Source organism: Lissotriton helveticus, chromosome 11, assembly GCF_964261635.1.
Source record: "Lissotriton helveticus chromosome 11, aLisHel1.1, whole genome shotgun sequence".
Taxonomy (NCBI): Eukaryota; Metazoa; Chordata; class Amphibia; order Caudata; family Salamandridae; genus Lissotriton; species Lissotriton helveticus.
The window spans coordinates 308,873,892-308,890,529 of record NC_136072.1 but is presented as its reverse complement, the minus strand read 5'-3'; the positions used below and the strand labels follow the sequence as shown (position 1 = coordinate 308,890,529).

Here is a 16,638-nt window from a genome sequence, read left to right as displayed (position 1 = left end):
TTCTTATTAAATAAGTTCTACGTCGCATAGATTTAAACCACAGCTTTTATTGTAAATATTATGCCAATCTAGCCATGCTCATTAAGTTACCACAAATGGATTCCATATGGATCAATTTGGACTGACAGTAGTCTTTCACTCTGCAGAGTTTTGTCTGTATAAAAAAACCTTTCAGAACCACTGTTCTGCGTGATTATTTACTTGTCTTCCATTCAGGTATACTAGGTAAGCCTAGTTTGAAATACATGCCTTTTTCGGAAGAGCATGTGAACCTGCTGCTGATGATGGCCTCTTCCAGGTTTTTAAATCAGTTACTTGAAAAAAAAATTCAGGCTGACTGAAATCAGTGTTTTGCAGTTGTTTGTCAATGTGGGAAATAGATAAGTATGATATCCTGAATAGAAAAGCTATGGTTTTCTGCTGAGCACTATTGTGAATATGTGCTTGATTGAACCACAAAGCTCATGCAACACCAGGCCATACCAGTAAACCTGCAATGCCACATTTGCCTTATACGTGGAGAAACAATGCACTTGGTCACCCTTTGCATTTAAGTACCAGAGCTCCTATTTCTGATCCTTTACTAGTTTGGTATCGCTCCTAGAAATAATCTAACGCTTGCTCACATCAACCTTGGATGACAAAGGAAATGGTAGCTCACAGCCAAAGAATTGTAGCAGACAACTGTCAAGTTTTCTTTTTTTAAACATTGTGTGAAGGCTCCATATTTGTGAGAGCAGGGTAAATTGACAACCCATTAAATGTTCCTATTGGGGCGTGGCCAAGATCGGATGGGTAAGACGTCTTTCCCTGTCTCTCTGTCCCCGCCGCAGGCCAAAGCCATATAATTGCCCTGCTGACAGCCCAGCAGATGTCCTAGGGCACCGCAATGGCAGCGCACCCCAGGGTGAGGCAGAGAACCTGGCCGACTACCTAACTCCATCAAAGAAACCCGGCTGAGAGCCGCCCGAATATAGCAAGATGGCAGCCGTGACCTCACTTAAAAGTCTGGAACCGGGTCCTAACTTCAGCAATCAAAAGAGGGTGCAGGTTCTTAAAGACGACTGCGGGCCTCCGACACTGCGACACCACTGTACGGTGGAGCACTCCCCTCCTGCAGCCATAAGAGAGGTTTAGCCCGACTGCATGCAGCACAGTGGAACCTTTCGTTGCCTGCATGTGGACCTTCACCGCCCAAGGCAGGGCCGTGCACAGCTAGCTATCCGGCCCTCAATGAGCCGACAGCGCAAACGGACAGTTTGGCACCTAGGGAGAAATTAGAACTGGGAGCCTCCACAAGTGACTGATTAATAAGCAGTGATCCTCGCAAGGCCACAGTGAACATAGCAGCCTGCTTCACAATAAGCTCCAGCACAAGGCCCGGGCCTCTCCTCTCCAGGCCATGTCAATAAAGACTCGCAACTAAGCCCACGGATTCGCGGATTGACTATCTTAACTCATAGTTTCTCTGTCGGCCTACCAAACCCTGTACTGGGATTTCCTGGAGCATAGACCTTCAGTGCTATATATCTTAGTAGAAAGGATCTTTTATAGTGGAGAACTGGTCTCGTATGGCGCCTTGGGTGCCTGCAGATAACATGTGAATCAGCCCTTCAGCAGGCCCACCCTGCAGATGGGGAGACACAGACAGGTAAAAGCTACTTAAACCACTGCCGCAGATATCCCGCTGGGGTTCCCTTGCCAACCTAGAGAGGCCCTCCGCCACTACTAAACTACTCCATATCCTGGCCCTCTGGGGTGTTAGTGTCAGTGCCAGCTCTGAGAGGCCCATGGCAGTTATCATTGTACACCAAAGCCTGGACTAACTGTGGGGCAACGATGACCGAGAAGCCTCCACTGGTCAAACCCCCCCCCCCCCACTTCAGCGCATCACAGATTCACAATACTGAGCCCCCATATCGCCCGATATAGCCACTTGCCTCGAAACCCGGGGAACAGAGACAACAGCACTGGCTCAGAGTTCATGCACCTAGCTGAGCAGACCTGGGCGTAAAAGACTGCAACCTAAAAGAAATGTTAACCAAGTCAGCTAGCGCCCCTGCCGGGGATCGCCCTTCGCCGTCCAACTCAAGCCATCTCAAAGACGAAGAATGTGTAAAGGAACCTGTGACACGCTCCTTCTTTGAAAACCTGTTCACATCTCTGCAGGAAGATCTACAGACAGCCAAACAAGACCTCTCAAGTGACATCAAGGATATCCAACAGAACCTTGACATGGTCGGGGATTGTGTTGCACCTGTTGAAGACCACAACAATAGCTGCAAGGAGAAAGTGGAGCTCCTGCAACAAGAAATAATTTGCCTACGAGAATAGCATATCAACCTACAGGCCCATGTGGAAGATTTCGAAAAAAATCACGACGGAATAACATTCACATCAAAAGAATGCCATAGAAAGCAAAAGTCTCAAACCTCGATCTCTATGATAAAGATATCTTTCTTTTTGTCCTAGAGGCCTCATCAGACTTTAACTTTAAAAATGACAAATGTGCACAGGGTAGGTCTACTGAGATCAGAATCTGCTCCTCCAGTCGACGACCTCGTCTGCTTTCAGTTAAAAGAGACCATTTTACACAAAGCCTGCGAGAAACCTCCAGTTCACTTCAAGAAACATACACCAGCACTCTTTCAGGATCTAGCAGCGACCATGCTGCAGAAACTATGCAACTTTTGCCTGCTACCTCTCATCTACGGAGCATAGGGGTCTCCTATTACTGGAGCCACCCTTTCTGGCTTATCTGCCGCCTAGATGGCAAACTGTACCAGCTGAGATCTTTAGAGGCAACCGATCTGATCCTGGGCATAGACGTCTGCGCCACCCAAAACTCACACAGGAGCTCCCAGGCTTGTTCAACCAGTCGACAGTAAAGCTGCCAGTGCCCGGGGAGCTGGCCAAAACAGAGGCCCTGTGACATTGCTGGACATACAACAATGCTCTGAAATAGTGGGAACAGCAGCAGTGTGATGGTGTGAGGGTTGGGGAAAACCTGAGGCCACAAAACGGACCCATTCTCGCATTGCTACAAAGGACCTGTAAGTTTATCTTTCAGTATTGGACTTGATGTTTGTTATTTGTGTTATTAGTTGCTGCTGTTCTTTTCATTTGGGGAAAGTACTCACTCTTGATACTGGCATATCTTGGAAGTCATGCTTTCACAAGGACTGGGTGGAAATGGAGAGGGTTGTGGGTTTTACACAGTTGGGCCATTGCACACTAATACATTTCGGATACACCGAATACCTATATGACCTATACATCCATCTGGTCTCATGTCAAATGTGAAGGGCATTAACAACTTAGTAAAGTGCAGAGCAATACTATCATATCTAGATGATATAAAGGCAGACATCTACTTGCTCCGAGAGATGCACCTCTTGTCGAGCGACTGGCATTGACTCTGTTCCCGGGTGTTTCCCCCATCAATTTTTTTACTCTGTATCTACTAAGTAAGCAGGGTTGGCCATACTAGTAGTTTACTCCTTCAGAGGTAGAATAGGGTCTAAAGTAGCAGAATTAAAAGAAAGTCTCCTTGCATACAATATAACAATTGGGGATCGATCCTTTGTAGTAGGTGCCATATACACCCCACATGAGGGCCAAGAACCATTCCTGCCTAATGCTGTGACAGAGCTAATGTCCTCACCAGAATGACAGCTACTCCTAGTAGGCGATCTTAACCTAGTATTCAATAATGACACTAATAGAACGGCACACAGGAATGTGGTTGCGGATAGTGGAGCTGCACGATATATGGAGGGAACTTCATCCCCACGAGCTAGAATACTAATTTTTCTCACAAGCTCATAAAACATACGCCCAGCTTCATTACTTCCATGGGACAAAAGATACATACACATTGACAACCGCTTTCAATAGAGAGCCCTCCGCCCTCTCAGACCATGCAGCAGTATACCTCACTATGGCACTCTTCCCGATGGAGCGTCCCACACAAACTTGGTGGCTACGATATTTCCTCTTACATCGCCCAGTGGGGATGAAACAGATCAATCAAGCCATATGCACCTACCTAGAATTGAACAACACTCCATATATCTCTATTACCACACAGTGGGAGGCTTTGAAAACAGTCATTCGGGGTGAGCTGATAGCTATTTCAGCTGCAGACAACAAGATCCGTAAGAAGAAGAGAAAACCTCTCTCCTGCCAGGTAAAGGAGTTGGAGCAAATCTATCAGCACACTGAGGCACCAAGGGTTTGGCGCCAGTTAACTGCCACAAGCTTGCAGTTAGCAAGTATAGATCTAGATAGGGCTGAACATGCAGCGCTCCGACTCCTTTTTACATGGGAGGGGAGGGGGACGAGTGTGGGAACCTCCTAGCTAACAAACTCCATGTCCAAAAACAGGCAACCAGGGTCAATTCTTAGCGATCACTAGACGGCAGCGAAACAACAGATGACAAATCTATAGCTTCCACATATAGAGACTTTTACACAGAACTCTACACTGGACAAACCCTGGACCCGGTACATCATGCTACATACCTACAGGAGGCAAACACTAACATGACTCTTCCCAGAACAAGTGACCTCTCTGGATCGCCTCATACGTCCAGAAGAAGTCAACTCAGCTATTTCTCACCAGAAAGTCTCGAAATCCCTGGGACCAGATGGGTTCCCAACCAACCTTTTGCCTGTCCTGGCTCTGATTCTAACCAGACTATTTAATTCATTTGCCGGACCAGGATCCGTCCCTTCATTGATGTTGATCGCATCCATAGTGGCTATCCCTAAGCCTGGAAAAGAAAAAAAGCAGTGTAGTTCATATTGCCCAATATCTCTTTTGGAAGTGGATATAAAACTCTTTACTAACATACTTGCCACCAGACTGAGACCTCACATGTCGCACATTATCGATACAGATCAAGCTCGATTTATTCCCCAAAGACAATGCAGCGTTAATACTAAACGCATCCTGGACATCATTGATAGAGCTAAGAAGTTGTCTGGGGAGAATGTGTTGCTGACAATTGATGCCGAGAAGGCCTTCAATCGGGTACACTGGCCATATCTCAAACCGACCTTAACCCACTTCAGATTTGGAGAGAGATTCAGAGCATGGGTACTAAGATGCTACAGTCAACCTAGTGCGACTGTCAGGGTCAAAGGCAAAATTTCAGCACCATTCACCAACGGCAGAGGCAGGTGACAGGGGTGCCTACTGTCGCCTCTGTTGCTGCTCTCTATATGAAGTCCCTGGCCCAGCGAGTCTGAAACAACCCCAATATCAACGGGGTTATATTTGGTGGAGAACAGCATACCAACACCTTGTACGCCGATGACAACTTGATATCCTTAGATAACCCCGGCAAGCTTTCTCAGCCTTTTGAACTGAATTGACAGCCTTCGGTCGAGCTTCAAGATTTTGGGTTATTATTAATAAATCTCAGGCCCTCAACTTTTCGATGTCCCAGACACTGATGCCACAACTTGAAACACAATACCTGATACAATGGACAACAACAGTCATTACGTACTTGGGAATCAATTGGCCCTCGTCAATTCAGACTACCTCTACCCTAAATTACAGTACTCTACTCCAGCAGCTCAGGAATCCCACAGGAAACACCACCAGCTATCATGGCTCGGGCGAGTTGCCTGCCTTAAAAGGACTACTTTGCCTAAAGTCATGTACCTCTTGCAGACCCTCCCTATGACACTCCCTACAGGGCTGATAACAAGCACTGCAGAACACAAGGAACTACTTTGTCTGGCTAGGCAATAGACCACGATTAAAAAAAGACCTGAACTATCTAAACCCAGATGCAGGAAGTCTCAACCTACCAAAATGCGCTATTTTGTGGAGTGAAATTGGGATGAGTCGGGGAGACTCTAGATGTTTCAAGACAGGGTGATAGCAGGATCACACTTATGGAAGATGCACTTTTTCAAGAGAACACACCAACCCAAAAGTCTATATTGTACCCCATCACTAGGACGACTTGGGAGGTCTGGGACCGGGTCTGAGGTAGACGAGGCCTCACATCATTCCCCTCCCTACTTACGCCACTGTTCAATAACCCTGACTTCTCCCCAGGCATGAGCCCTGGAAGATTTATCACATGGCCACAGATGAGAAGTCCCTTAGGGGGACACATGTTTGACAAGGAAGGTATGATCACATGAGCTCAGATACGTTCGGACTACACACTCCCAGAGTCAGGAAGACAGCGCTATATGCAACTACGTCATTGGCTCCTGCATCCCGCAAACTGCTCTGGAGTGCAGAGACACCTCACGCCGTATGAGAATGGCTGGTAACCAAAACATCTGATAAGAGGATTAAACCCAAATTATATTCCATTTTGCATTAGCCTTCTATGCTCCTACCAAATGCTGACCAGAACATTTGGGAGAAGAATCTAGGCAGGCAACTGACGGCAAAGGAATGGGGAGAGATTGACTGTAGAACCCAACATACAGCACAAAACACCGCTAGCATTGAAACAGCGACCAAAGTAGCCACCTACTGGTATCTTACATCAATGCGCTTACATAAAGGCAACCCAGAACAAAGCCCAGACTGTTGGAAGGGGTGTGGTTCTCATGGCACACGACTGCACCTATTATAGGACTGTCCGAAAATATTGGAGTATTAGATCCAAATACTCGATGATATAGATTTACACCTAGACACGCAGCTCCTCAGATTCCCCACTTATACGATTCTTGGGCTCCCCAATCCCGTCACTATCTCATTAAAATCCAGATGAGGGAGGCGGATAGAATTAGCCCTATGAGCTGCTGTTCAGAAAATTCTTATACATTGGGGAATTTGGAGCTATAATAAGCTGCCAGGGTATTCCAGGAACCTGAAAAGGCAGTGTAAGTGTCCCGCTCTTTATAAAAGGGAAACAGGACCTTCCCTCAAATTACTGTATGATCACGCTACTTGGTATCTCCAGTATGATATACACAAAATACCTCTTAGGGTTACTAGAGGATTGGGTAAGTGAAGCTAAAAATCTCACTAGAGTCCAAAGTAGGATTCGCAAAAGCTATTCAACATCGGATGGTTGCCTTATATTAAATCTTTTGGCTGAAAAATACGCTCTTAAGAAAAAGCAAACCTTGTACGTGTCATACATTGATCTGTCAACAGCGTTTGACATAATAAATAGGCCCCTACTTTGGGAGAAGATGAGGAAATTGGAGTGTCCATCAGGCTTGCTAAAACTGATTATCCAACTAGTTAAAGGCTCATGTACCAGAGTGGAATTGTTACCCCTGATGGACTGAGACAGGAGGTATGCTGGCCCCGCTTTTGTTTTTCATATACATAGTGGATGCTGTGGAAGGATTGAGTGTGGTTCAATAATTTCTGCCAAAAATCTGTAATGAGGCCATCCTGGTAATTTTAATGCAGATTATACAGTTTTGTTGCCACTGAAGTCAGCCAGCCTGCAGAGACAACTGGTTGCATTCGCTGAGTATAGCAGGTCCAATTTTTGGATAATAAATATGGCTAAGACAAAGGTAAAGGTTTTACGAAAGACAGGGTGCAGAAGAGAAGGCCTAAGTGGTGGCTAAATGGTGTCACAGTAGAAGAGGCTAAAGAATATAGCTATCTTGACCTTCTTTTCATATATAATCTTAATGTTAAGTCACATATAAATAAACAGGAGGGGAGTAGAGGGTTAAGGTCACTGCGGGTGCATTCATTAGGATGGATGTTGTATTGGGTCACAAATACGCCGAAGTGATTAGAGAGACATATAATACTAAAATTGTTAGCTTGCTGTTGTATGGTAGTGAGGTGTTGCCCGTGAGATACGTAAGAAGAATGCAAACCACTGAAATGAATGTTTGGAACAAATAGTTGGGCCTAAATAAAGATACTTTAACAGGGCTCTGAAGTTTGAATGGAGTCTAACTATAATTTATTTAAGTACAAGCAACGGCTCCTTAAATACTGGCTTGGTCTTCCTAGAGTAAATTATAAAATCCAGCCTGCAGGAGAAGTACGCCGACAGGTGGGTGTGAAACTTAATGGATATTAAGGAATCACCAGATGTTGCAGTAGGAGAGGAACTCCAAAGGTTATCTGTTACACAGCAGATGCAAACTGTAAAACATTTCGCAAAGGGGGGCTCTGGGGGTGGAAATTAGAAGACTTGTGTAAGAAAGATAGTCTTTGGCATATTCAACTTTACCTATGGGATATACAGAGTACCCATATAAGGAGGTGGGCATTGAAGGTTAGATTGGGGCAAGTACCAGGTTTTGCTTGATAGAAGCTGGCTCAGCAAGTTGGGTTGGATAAAGCTAAGAGTCCCTTCTATTTAAGGGGACCACTAACCTTTTTGCATTTACTTATAATTTTCTCCAGTCTTTGCAGCTAGTAGAAGAATGTTGTTGCTACCTACTTCAGACTGACTCAGATTCTACATGCTAAGGGTCTTTTGAAATTAATTTTAGCATAAGACAATATACCCAGGCGTTATGCAGTAGGGAAATTCTTGTTTGTTGTCTACGATCAATTAATTAAGAAGCAAGGCTTGTTGCATTAGGCATATGGAAGGGGCATACGAAGGTCTCTATGTTTTAGTTATATCCCCAATATAAGAAAGGATATTGTGTGGAAAGGTAATTTCTCTTAATAGTATTAGGCATAACAGTACATAAACTTTGCTGTCTTAATTTGCACAAAGGAAAAATCTTTTGTTTGCACATTTATAAGTGGTTATTTTTAGGATAGATTATTTTAATGTCTGTTTTAACTTAGGGTGTATTGTCTAGAGACGATTGCTGAATTATAATTCTCCTTTTATTACCATTTAATTATCATTTAAATAAGAAATTGCTCTTTGTACTTGGTGAATCGTTTATCCAATGTTTATTTTGCTTAATTGCCCAAGAGATAACAATACTTGCATCCATGATATTATTGCTCCAGTGTGCATCCAAGTGGTTTATATTTTGCCCAAAGATAATGTTAACCCTGTATGGAAATTTGATAGATCTGCTGTAAGGGTTTTAAGGTTTGTTGTTTTATTATGGACAGGAAGTTGGGAAGATTTTAATGGTTTTTTTTTTAGATAGTATAGGGTAGCATGTCAAACAAATATTTGTGGATTTTAAATGATAGTATTAGGGCGGGTAAAGTATATTAGTAACAAAAAATATTTTTTGTAAAAGCATTAGCTTTTAAAAAGATTTGTATTTTTCTGTTATATGTGTGTACATACATTTTTTGTATTGCCTTTTTAGGCATGATATCAAACAAACTGCAACATTGGGGAACAAGCCGCACACCTACACATCTGGGCTGGCTTCACCGCTTATGGGACATACTAGGAAAAGAAAAGATCACACCTTCCTTTACGACTCAGAACACATCGTTTGGAGAACTCTGGGGCCCATACCTCTCAAAGGAATTTCAGGAGCTCACCTGTCCTAAATACATACACATATTCAGCTTGACTGAACTCACTCCCTCAGGCACAATGAAAGATACCACCTAGGGATCAAGAGCCATAGTTTACTTTGCTCTGACATTTGTTTTGCCGTCTATTAAGTACGGAGGGAGATGGGTGAGGGAGGGGGGTCTTTGTGGGGAAGGGACGGATATGTTATTACGTAATGCCGATGATCAATATATCTATCTCATGATGAGCGCTGCGATACTCCGGTGTTGCTACACCTAGCATGCAAATTTCAATAGAGCGATTTGAACCATAAATGTTCATATTGCAGAAGAGCCCAAGAAACTGCGATTCAGATGCTCCATGTGGAAGATGTACTGCTTCCTCTTGTGGACAATCCAGCGTCTGCATTTGTCCTGTAGCCGGACTCTATTCTGTGGGGCAGAGTTATTCTTTTCTTCCAGCATGGACATCCTACAGCAGGAGTGCTGTGATTACAGCAACTTCTGAAAGAATGTACACTAACTCATTGCAGTGCTTCTACAATGAAGGCCATGACTGTCTAACTGTGGTCAACAGTAAATATCTCAACAAGGGAGTTTGATGAGGAGCATACTCGAAAATGGCAGCAAAGGAATAACCTTGCCAGGAATTCTACTTCGCTGACAGGAGCTCACTGTCTTTCAACCTCTTACACATCATGTACGATCAAATCTCACAACACTCAATGGAATGGGAGTTTAGAAGACAAATCACGCAAAACGTGTTTTTATTTCTAGAATTATTTTCGACAACATGAAAGGTAGTTCTCAAAGAGCATGGTGGTGAACATGCCGAATGAGACTCATGAGGTTCGTTGTGACAGGACAACAAGTTGATTAAGTCCCTACTTTATATTTTTTTAAAAATGTATTAAGGAAAAATTTAAGAAGGCATCATCTAATTTTCATCTAATTTCTGAATGCGTTTGAGTGTAGTTAAAAGTTTTCTTCAGATTTCAAAGTCAGTTGTGAAATAAAGCCTGAAAAGGGTAAGTAGCCTTGCAAACCATGATCGCACCATGTAGCTTCTATAATTCGTTAAAAGATAACAATCAGATTCCCTTTAGATGTTTTCCAAGTCAAAAGCAATGAGTATGGAACCATTTATTTTCACATTTCTTTTTTAGGACAGGGTTAAATATTTTACAATCAGCCTAATGTAATTTACATTGATGATTTACAAATTCTATGTCAGGACCAGAGGCAAGGATTACTGTTCTTTCTTTGCTTTATTCAAGTAGTATCCGCAAGGTAACATCAACACATCAAGAAAAACGACTTTTCCCATGAACACTTGGGAAAGTAGAGAAAAAGCAACAATCAGGTCAAAAAATATACTAAAATGGTGTAATATAGTCCTTTCTTCGTGGTCTCTCTCACTCTTTCCACAACAAAGGGTTATCAGGTTAGCCCTAGTTACCCTGCATCCCATGGGCTATATCCAGGACAATTTACAACAACAAACTGAGATGTGGGGAAAATGCATAAACTGCAAACTCATTCCTCAAGTCCTTTTCTTTCCTTAAATATACACTAGAAGATGTACTGTAAGTTTTACGCACAATCGCAATCTAAGATAGTCTCTTATAGTGTTTCACCTATATTCTCTCCTACAATTACACTACATAGAAGTTCTTAGGACTGACCTTTTACCTAGTTACGGCACTGCTTACAGGACATAGGGTTTTTCCTGAAAACTATCCTCATCCACTATGCATGAGGATTCTTGGAAACTCAGCAAGACTACCATCTCCTGCATAATAACTATGTATAAGGGTCATTCCTTCTGTCATCCTAAGTCCAACATGACACAGCAAGGTGGAACCTCTGAGGGTACCACTCTGGGTGTATAAACACCATATCTTACTGATGTAGTCAGAGGAGAAAAGGAATTCCATGCTGACACACTGACGCGAGACGCTAAGGTTCCTGCATGCAGACACTCCAGCTCACAGTGGTCTGACATCCCTCGCAGGGTGTCCATCTTGAGATCCAGACGGGGTCCCACAGTCTCTCACTTCAGATAATGGGGTTGACTTTATCCTAGAGGGATTCTTGGCTTTAAACCTACAAACATGCTAGGTAAACTTAGGTACATCTAGTTAGGGTTGCTGCATAGGAGTACGCATTTTACTGTCATGTGTTTTATATACTTGCCTGTACTCACTGTTTTAGCATCATGGCCAAAATCTACCATCCTTTTGCTCTGTTAGTGCTTCTAATCATTTATATCTGTTTCTGTGTAATGGTGGTTTCAGCACACCTTTTTTACACTAGAATGACACTGGCTCAATAAATACTTATTGGAAAATGTCCCCACTGGTTATTCTGCGAATCGCTTTGAAACAAAGTGGGTACGAGGGACTGAGCGAAAAGTATAGCACTGTTTCCAAGATCCCTGATAGGACAGAGTTGTCATGTTCGATGGTTGCTAAGAACTATTCTCTCTTTGGTAAGAGGGGTTTCTATTGGCACTGTGAGCTAGCTGATATACAGGCTAACATACCAGGTGGGGGTGTCTAGAATAAGTCTAGGCACCAATCCTACAGTGTATGTTGTCTAAACCCGCGCAGATCCTATATTGGTTTATAGGAACTACACGACAGTAGTTGTACACATATTGTAAGTTTAGTTGTTTTCTTCAATTTCTTAATGATGCGTACTCGGTGTTGAATACATACACTTTAAATTCATAAAGACTTCTTCAAAGGAGAGTGTTGATGCTTTTCGGCCAATTAATTAAGGCCTCTTCAGAACAGACTAAAGAAAGAGAGCGCAGGAAGAAGAAAAGATGCGTTCCAGCCAACTGCTTGCCGCCTGTCCTGGAACTCGTAATCCGAATACATGTTCCCCTCAAGCGATCCTATCCATGGTAGCCTGGCGGGCTGCTAATGCTGCCTCACCCAGCAGAGGTACATAGGATACCGGATCGGGACAGTGTCGCTTGATGGGGTCCAGGGGGTCTAACGACCTCAACAGGCTGTAGCCGGGTCGAAAGTAAAACTCTCACTATTTCTTCGCTGCACCGCAGCCATCAGGTCTGGTATTCGGGTCTCTGATCGGGTCTGGTGTTTATTGGTTATTCCTTTTGTTGTTACTCCTGAAGGGGTCACTTTTCACATTTCCAAAAGTACAAAGACAGATATTAGGGTAAGCTGTTGTCCTTCTTTTGATGACAATCATATACTTTGTGTAGTTAGAAGCATCAAAGCATAGAAGTGTAGGAAATATACTGGGTTCCTGCTAACCAGGCCCAAGTCCTAGTGCTTATTCCCTAAAAACTACCCAAATGTTAGTTGTAACCTAACTGGCAAGGACTTTAGCACCCTTGTAAGCCTGTGGTAAATGGTACCCAGAGCATGGGTACTAAAGAAGGTCCCTAAGGGCCACAGTATGTACATTGGGACCCACACTCAAACTGCAGGCAGACTGCATTACAGGATGCATGAACCGGTGCAAACCATTTTGAAAACATTTACACTATATTACATCTGAGGGCACATCTGCATGAGGAGATGTGCACATTTGATGCCTAGTTCCATTGCTAGTCATTGCAAATGTTCAGGAAGCCATTTTGAGCACATGTTCTTGGCAGTGGTTGTTACCCAGCTACATAAAGGCTTCACTGAAAGTACTGATGCCAGTATCAGATTTATTATGACATGAACCCAGTGCACACCTTAAAGGTGCCCCCTGTGATCCTACCAGTCTCTTAGTGTGTTGGCTGACTGGTATCTCCCAGCCTACCACCACAGACTGGTTTCTGGCCCCCTGAAAGGGTGAGCCAACGCTCTCAGAGGCCATAAACAATGCCTGTTTGGCAGAGGATGTTCTCACCTAGTCCAGCAGGATGGCTAGCACGTTTGTATATCAAGGCCAGACGCTTCAAAGCCTCTGCTGCCTTTGACATGCAAATCCAGTTTTCCCCTATACCTGGGGTACGCCACCCCACGCCCTGGGTCCCATTTGGCACCAGAGCAGGCGGGAAATTATTCAGGAGGCGTGTTCCACCTCTAAGGTGGGCTGTTGGAAGTGAACAACCAGAGAAGTATTTCACCATCTTATTTTTGGTGAAATAGGGACTTCTTGGGCTGTATTATGCCCACTCCTCGCGGAAAGTGGTCATTTAAGGGTGTAGTCATCCTAGGTAGTACCCCAATGGCTACTACCTCCTAAATTGACCATTTAGGGCCCCCTCCCCCGACAGCTTGTCGGCAGATTCCACTTCCTGGGAACTGATAATGACAAAGAAGAGATGACACCGCAACAACCCAGGACCTGTACAGAACCTAGTGCCAAACCCTGCCTTGAATGAATGAATGAGAATTAGAAGATTTTATAAAGCGTCCATTACCCGAAGGTGTCTTAGCGCTGAGCAGATTCGGTCTGGATAAAACGAGGAAGTCATAAGTTTAGAGGAAAGACCAGGTGTTCTCATTGATTTAATGTGGAAACAGCCAGGTCTTCAGCTGCTTCCTAAACACCTGCAGCGCCGACTGTGCACGGAGAGCCAGGGGGAGAGAGTTCCATAGCTTTCCTCCCTGATAGGCTAGCGTTCTGCCACCCCAGTTGGCTCATTTGATTCTAGGGACCGTAACCATAAATGCAGAGCTGGATCTAAGGCTCCTGATGGGCACCTACCAGGAGATTAAAAAATTATATAGGGAGGAACCCTTTTTGGGAAAAGGGGATGGGTTGATAATGGACAAATACAACAATCCCTTTTCCTTGGTTAGTAAGGAGAAAGTCTCAGCAAATTTACATATTATACAATATCTAAATTTAAACACATTCACAACAGGGTGCCCTAAAATGCAATAAGGGCAGGAAATGTTCTTCTTAAATGTTGGAATTGTTTTATGATGTATTATGCTTTTTAATAAATATAATGATGTTTTTATGAATGTGTTTCAAATGATAAAGAGAAACTTGATAAATAAAATAACAGAGAGAAATCTACTTTTCTGCTTTCCTGCCCTTATTGCATTTTAGTGCACCCTGTTGTGAATGTGTTTAAATTTAGATATTATATAATATGTAAATTTGTTCATCTACTGTGAGACTTTATGCTATACCTTATGGATACTAATATAGTACTCATTTAAAATGTGTTGAGACTTTCTCCTTACTAACCAAGGAAAAGGGATTCTTATATTTGTCCACGTACCAGGAGAATCGCTCTTGGAAATAGGACGGGCCTGTATTATAAAGCGCCTTGTGCATAAGGAACAGTGCCTTGAAAGACACCCTTTTCTCCACTGGCAACCTGATCTGAAACCAGATTGGTCATGGTCGAGGAGTTGGTATTGAGCAATGTGATTGCCGAGTTGCTGATGGACAAATGTTTCCAAGCGCTTTGCTAAGGTTGGGATGCTAGATTTGAGGAGGTAGTTGTTGGGATCAAAGAGGCTGGGGTTAGGCTTTTTTTAAGATAAGGGTGATTTGACTGCCTTTTAGACAGCCAGGAACTGAGCCTTGCATATGAGAGGTGCTGATAATTCTGATCCATAAGGGTAGCAGGAGGTGTGTAGTCTCATGAGGAATTTGGAGGGGAGATAGTTATTGAAGAGGTTGGAATATTTTATGGAAGACAGTAGCTCTAAAATGTCAGATTCATCAAAATCTGAAATATGGACCAAGTGGCATTGTTTTTAGCAGAGTTGCACTGTGGAGGGATTTCAATAGGTAAGGGGTTCACAGTAGATCTGTGTCAATTGACTTAGTTTCCTCAAAAAAGAAAGAGGCAAGAGTTTTTCTATTTGGTAGTGTTGTGATGTCTGGCGTAGTGGAATTGCGTTTCTCATTCATTTGATTTTTGGCCAGTTCAAAGAAAGTTTTGGAACAGTTGATGGCCATGACCAGCTGCTGATGGAAATAAGATGATTTTGCACTTCTAATGCACCTATTGTAAGCACTCAGTTTATTCTGGAAAAGCTTAAGGTTTGTCAGAGAGGGGTCAGTCTCCAAGCCTTTTCCGCAATTCTAAGGGCGTGGAAAATCCTAGTTTAGGCTACAGTTGAACCAAGGGTTGGACCTTCTTATTGGGACTCTTTAGTTGTTTGGGGGGAAATGGAGTCCAGGATTTTGGCTATAGAGCTAAAATAGTGCTTAGTGAGGTACTGAACGCCAACCATGTCAGTGGGATGGGACAAGAGATTGTAGGTAAGGGCGGATTGAGGTTCCAACTGTCTCTGACCTAATGTTTTGTTTTCACAGGTTGACCTTTGAGGTTGGTAGCTTTTTCGGCGATGGAAAAGGTGATGCAGTGGAGGTTGGTCCGGTCGTAGGGTGAGATAAAGTCCATTAGGTTGGTATTCTGCTTGGCTATGATTAAGTCAAAGATAGCCCCTTTAATATGAGTAGAGCTGTTGCAGACTTGAGTAAGGTTGAAGTCACAGAGAAAGGCCTTGAAAAAAAGCACTAGGGTATCATTTGTGTCATTACAATGAATGTTGAAATCACCTAGAAAAATCTGGTTAATGTGTGGGGCACTGTTGCTAGAGATTAGCTCCATGATTTATTTGAGGAAAATATGATTATTACCCAGGGGATGGTAGATCGTGTGTAGAATGCAAGTAGGTTTGTCTTTAGTGGAAATGTTGATCCTTAGATATTTGCGGGAAGAGATTGGTGAAGAATGTGTCTGCTTAAGTGATAAGTTGGTCCAATATATACAGACTAGACTGCCCCCATGACGGTATGCACGGTCTTCACGGATGATATCATAGCTGGGTGGAACTAGGATGCCTAGAATAGTAGATGAGAATTCATTTAACCAGGTTTCAGTGAACATTAGGAGATCAAGTTCAAAGTTGAGTATAAGTTCCGCAATGTCAGCAGCATGTTTCACTGCTGATCTGCAGTTGAGTAGTGAGCATTTTAGGTAGGTTTTGGCAACAGGAACAGAAGAGTGTGAGATTGGTACAAGTTTGAGGCTTGTACAGGATTGCTCTGAGGATAAAGGGCAGCCCTCTTGGAGAGCGGGCGCCCTAAGAGCATGGAAGATGCAGCGAGGCAGTGCAGAAAGACAGAGGAGTCCGCAGCAGTCTGAGGTTGCAAATAGAGAGTGCTTACATATACCACGACGTAGATATCAACGTGAACCATAATAGGTTCAGGACTCACTCAGAGATCCACAAGACTGTCTCCTGCTGTGACATAGAATAAAATAATTCCTAGCTCACATTAAGGAA

The 16,638-nt window shown here is 43.4% G+C and overlaps 1 protein-coding gene across 2 annotated transcripts in view; it reads right to left on the bottom strand.

The window, feature by feature from the left end:
- YEATS2 (YEATS domain containing 2) overlaps positions 1–16,638 on the bottom strand; it is a 1,326,518-nt gene that overhangs the window by 791,825 nt on the left and 518,055 nt on the right. The window lies entirely within an intron of this gene.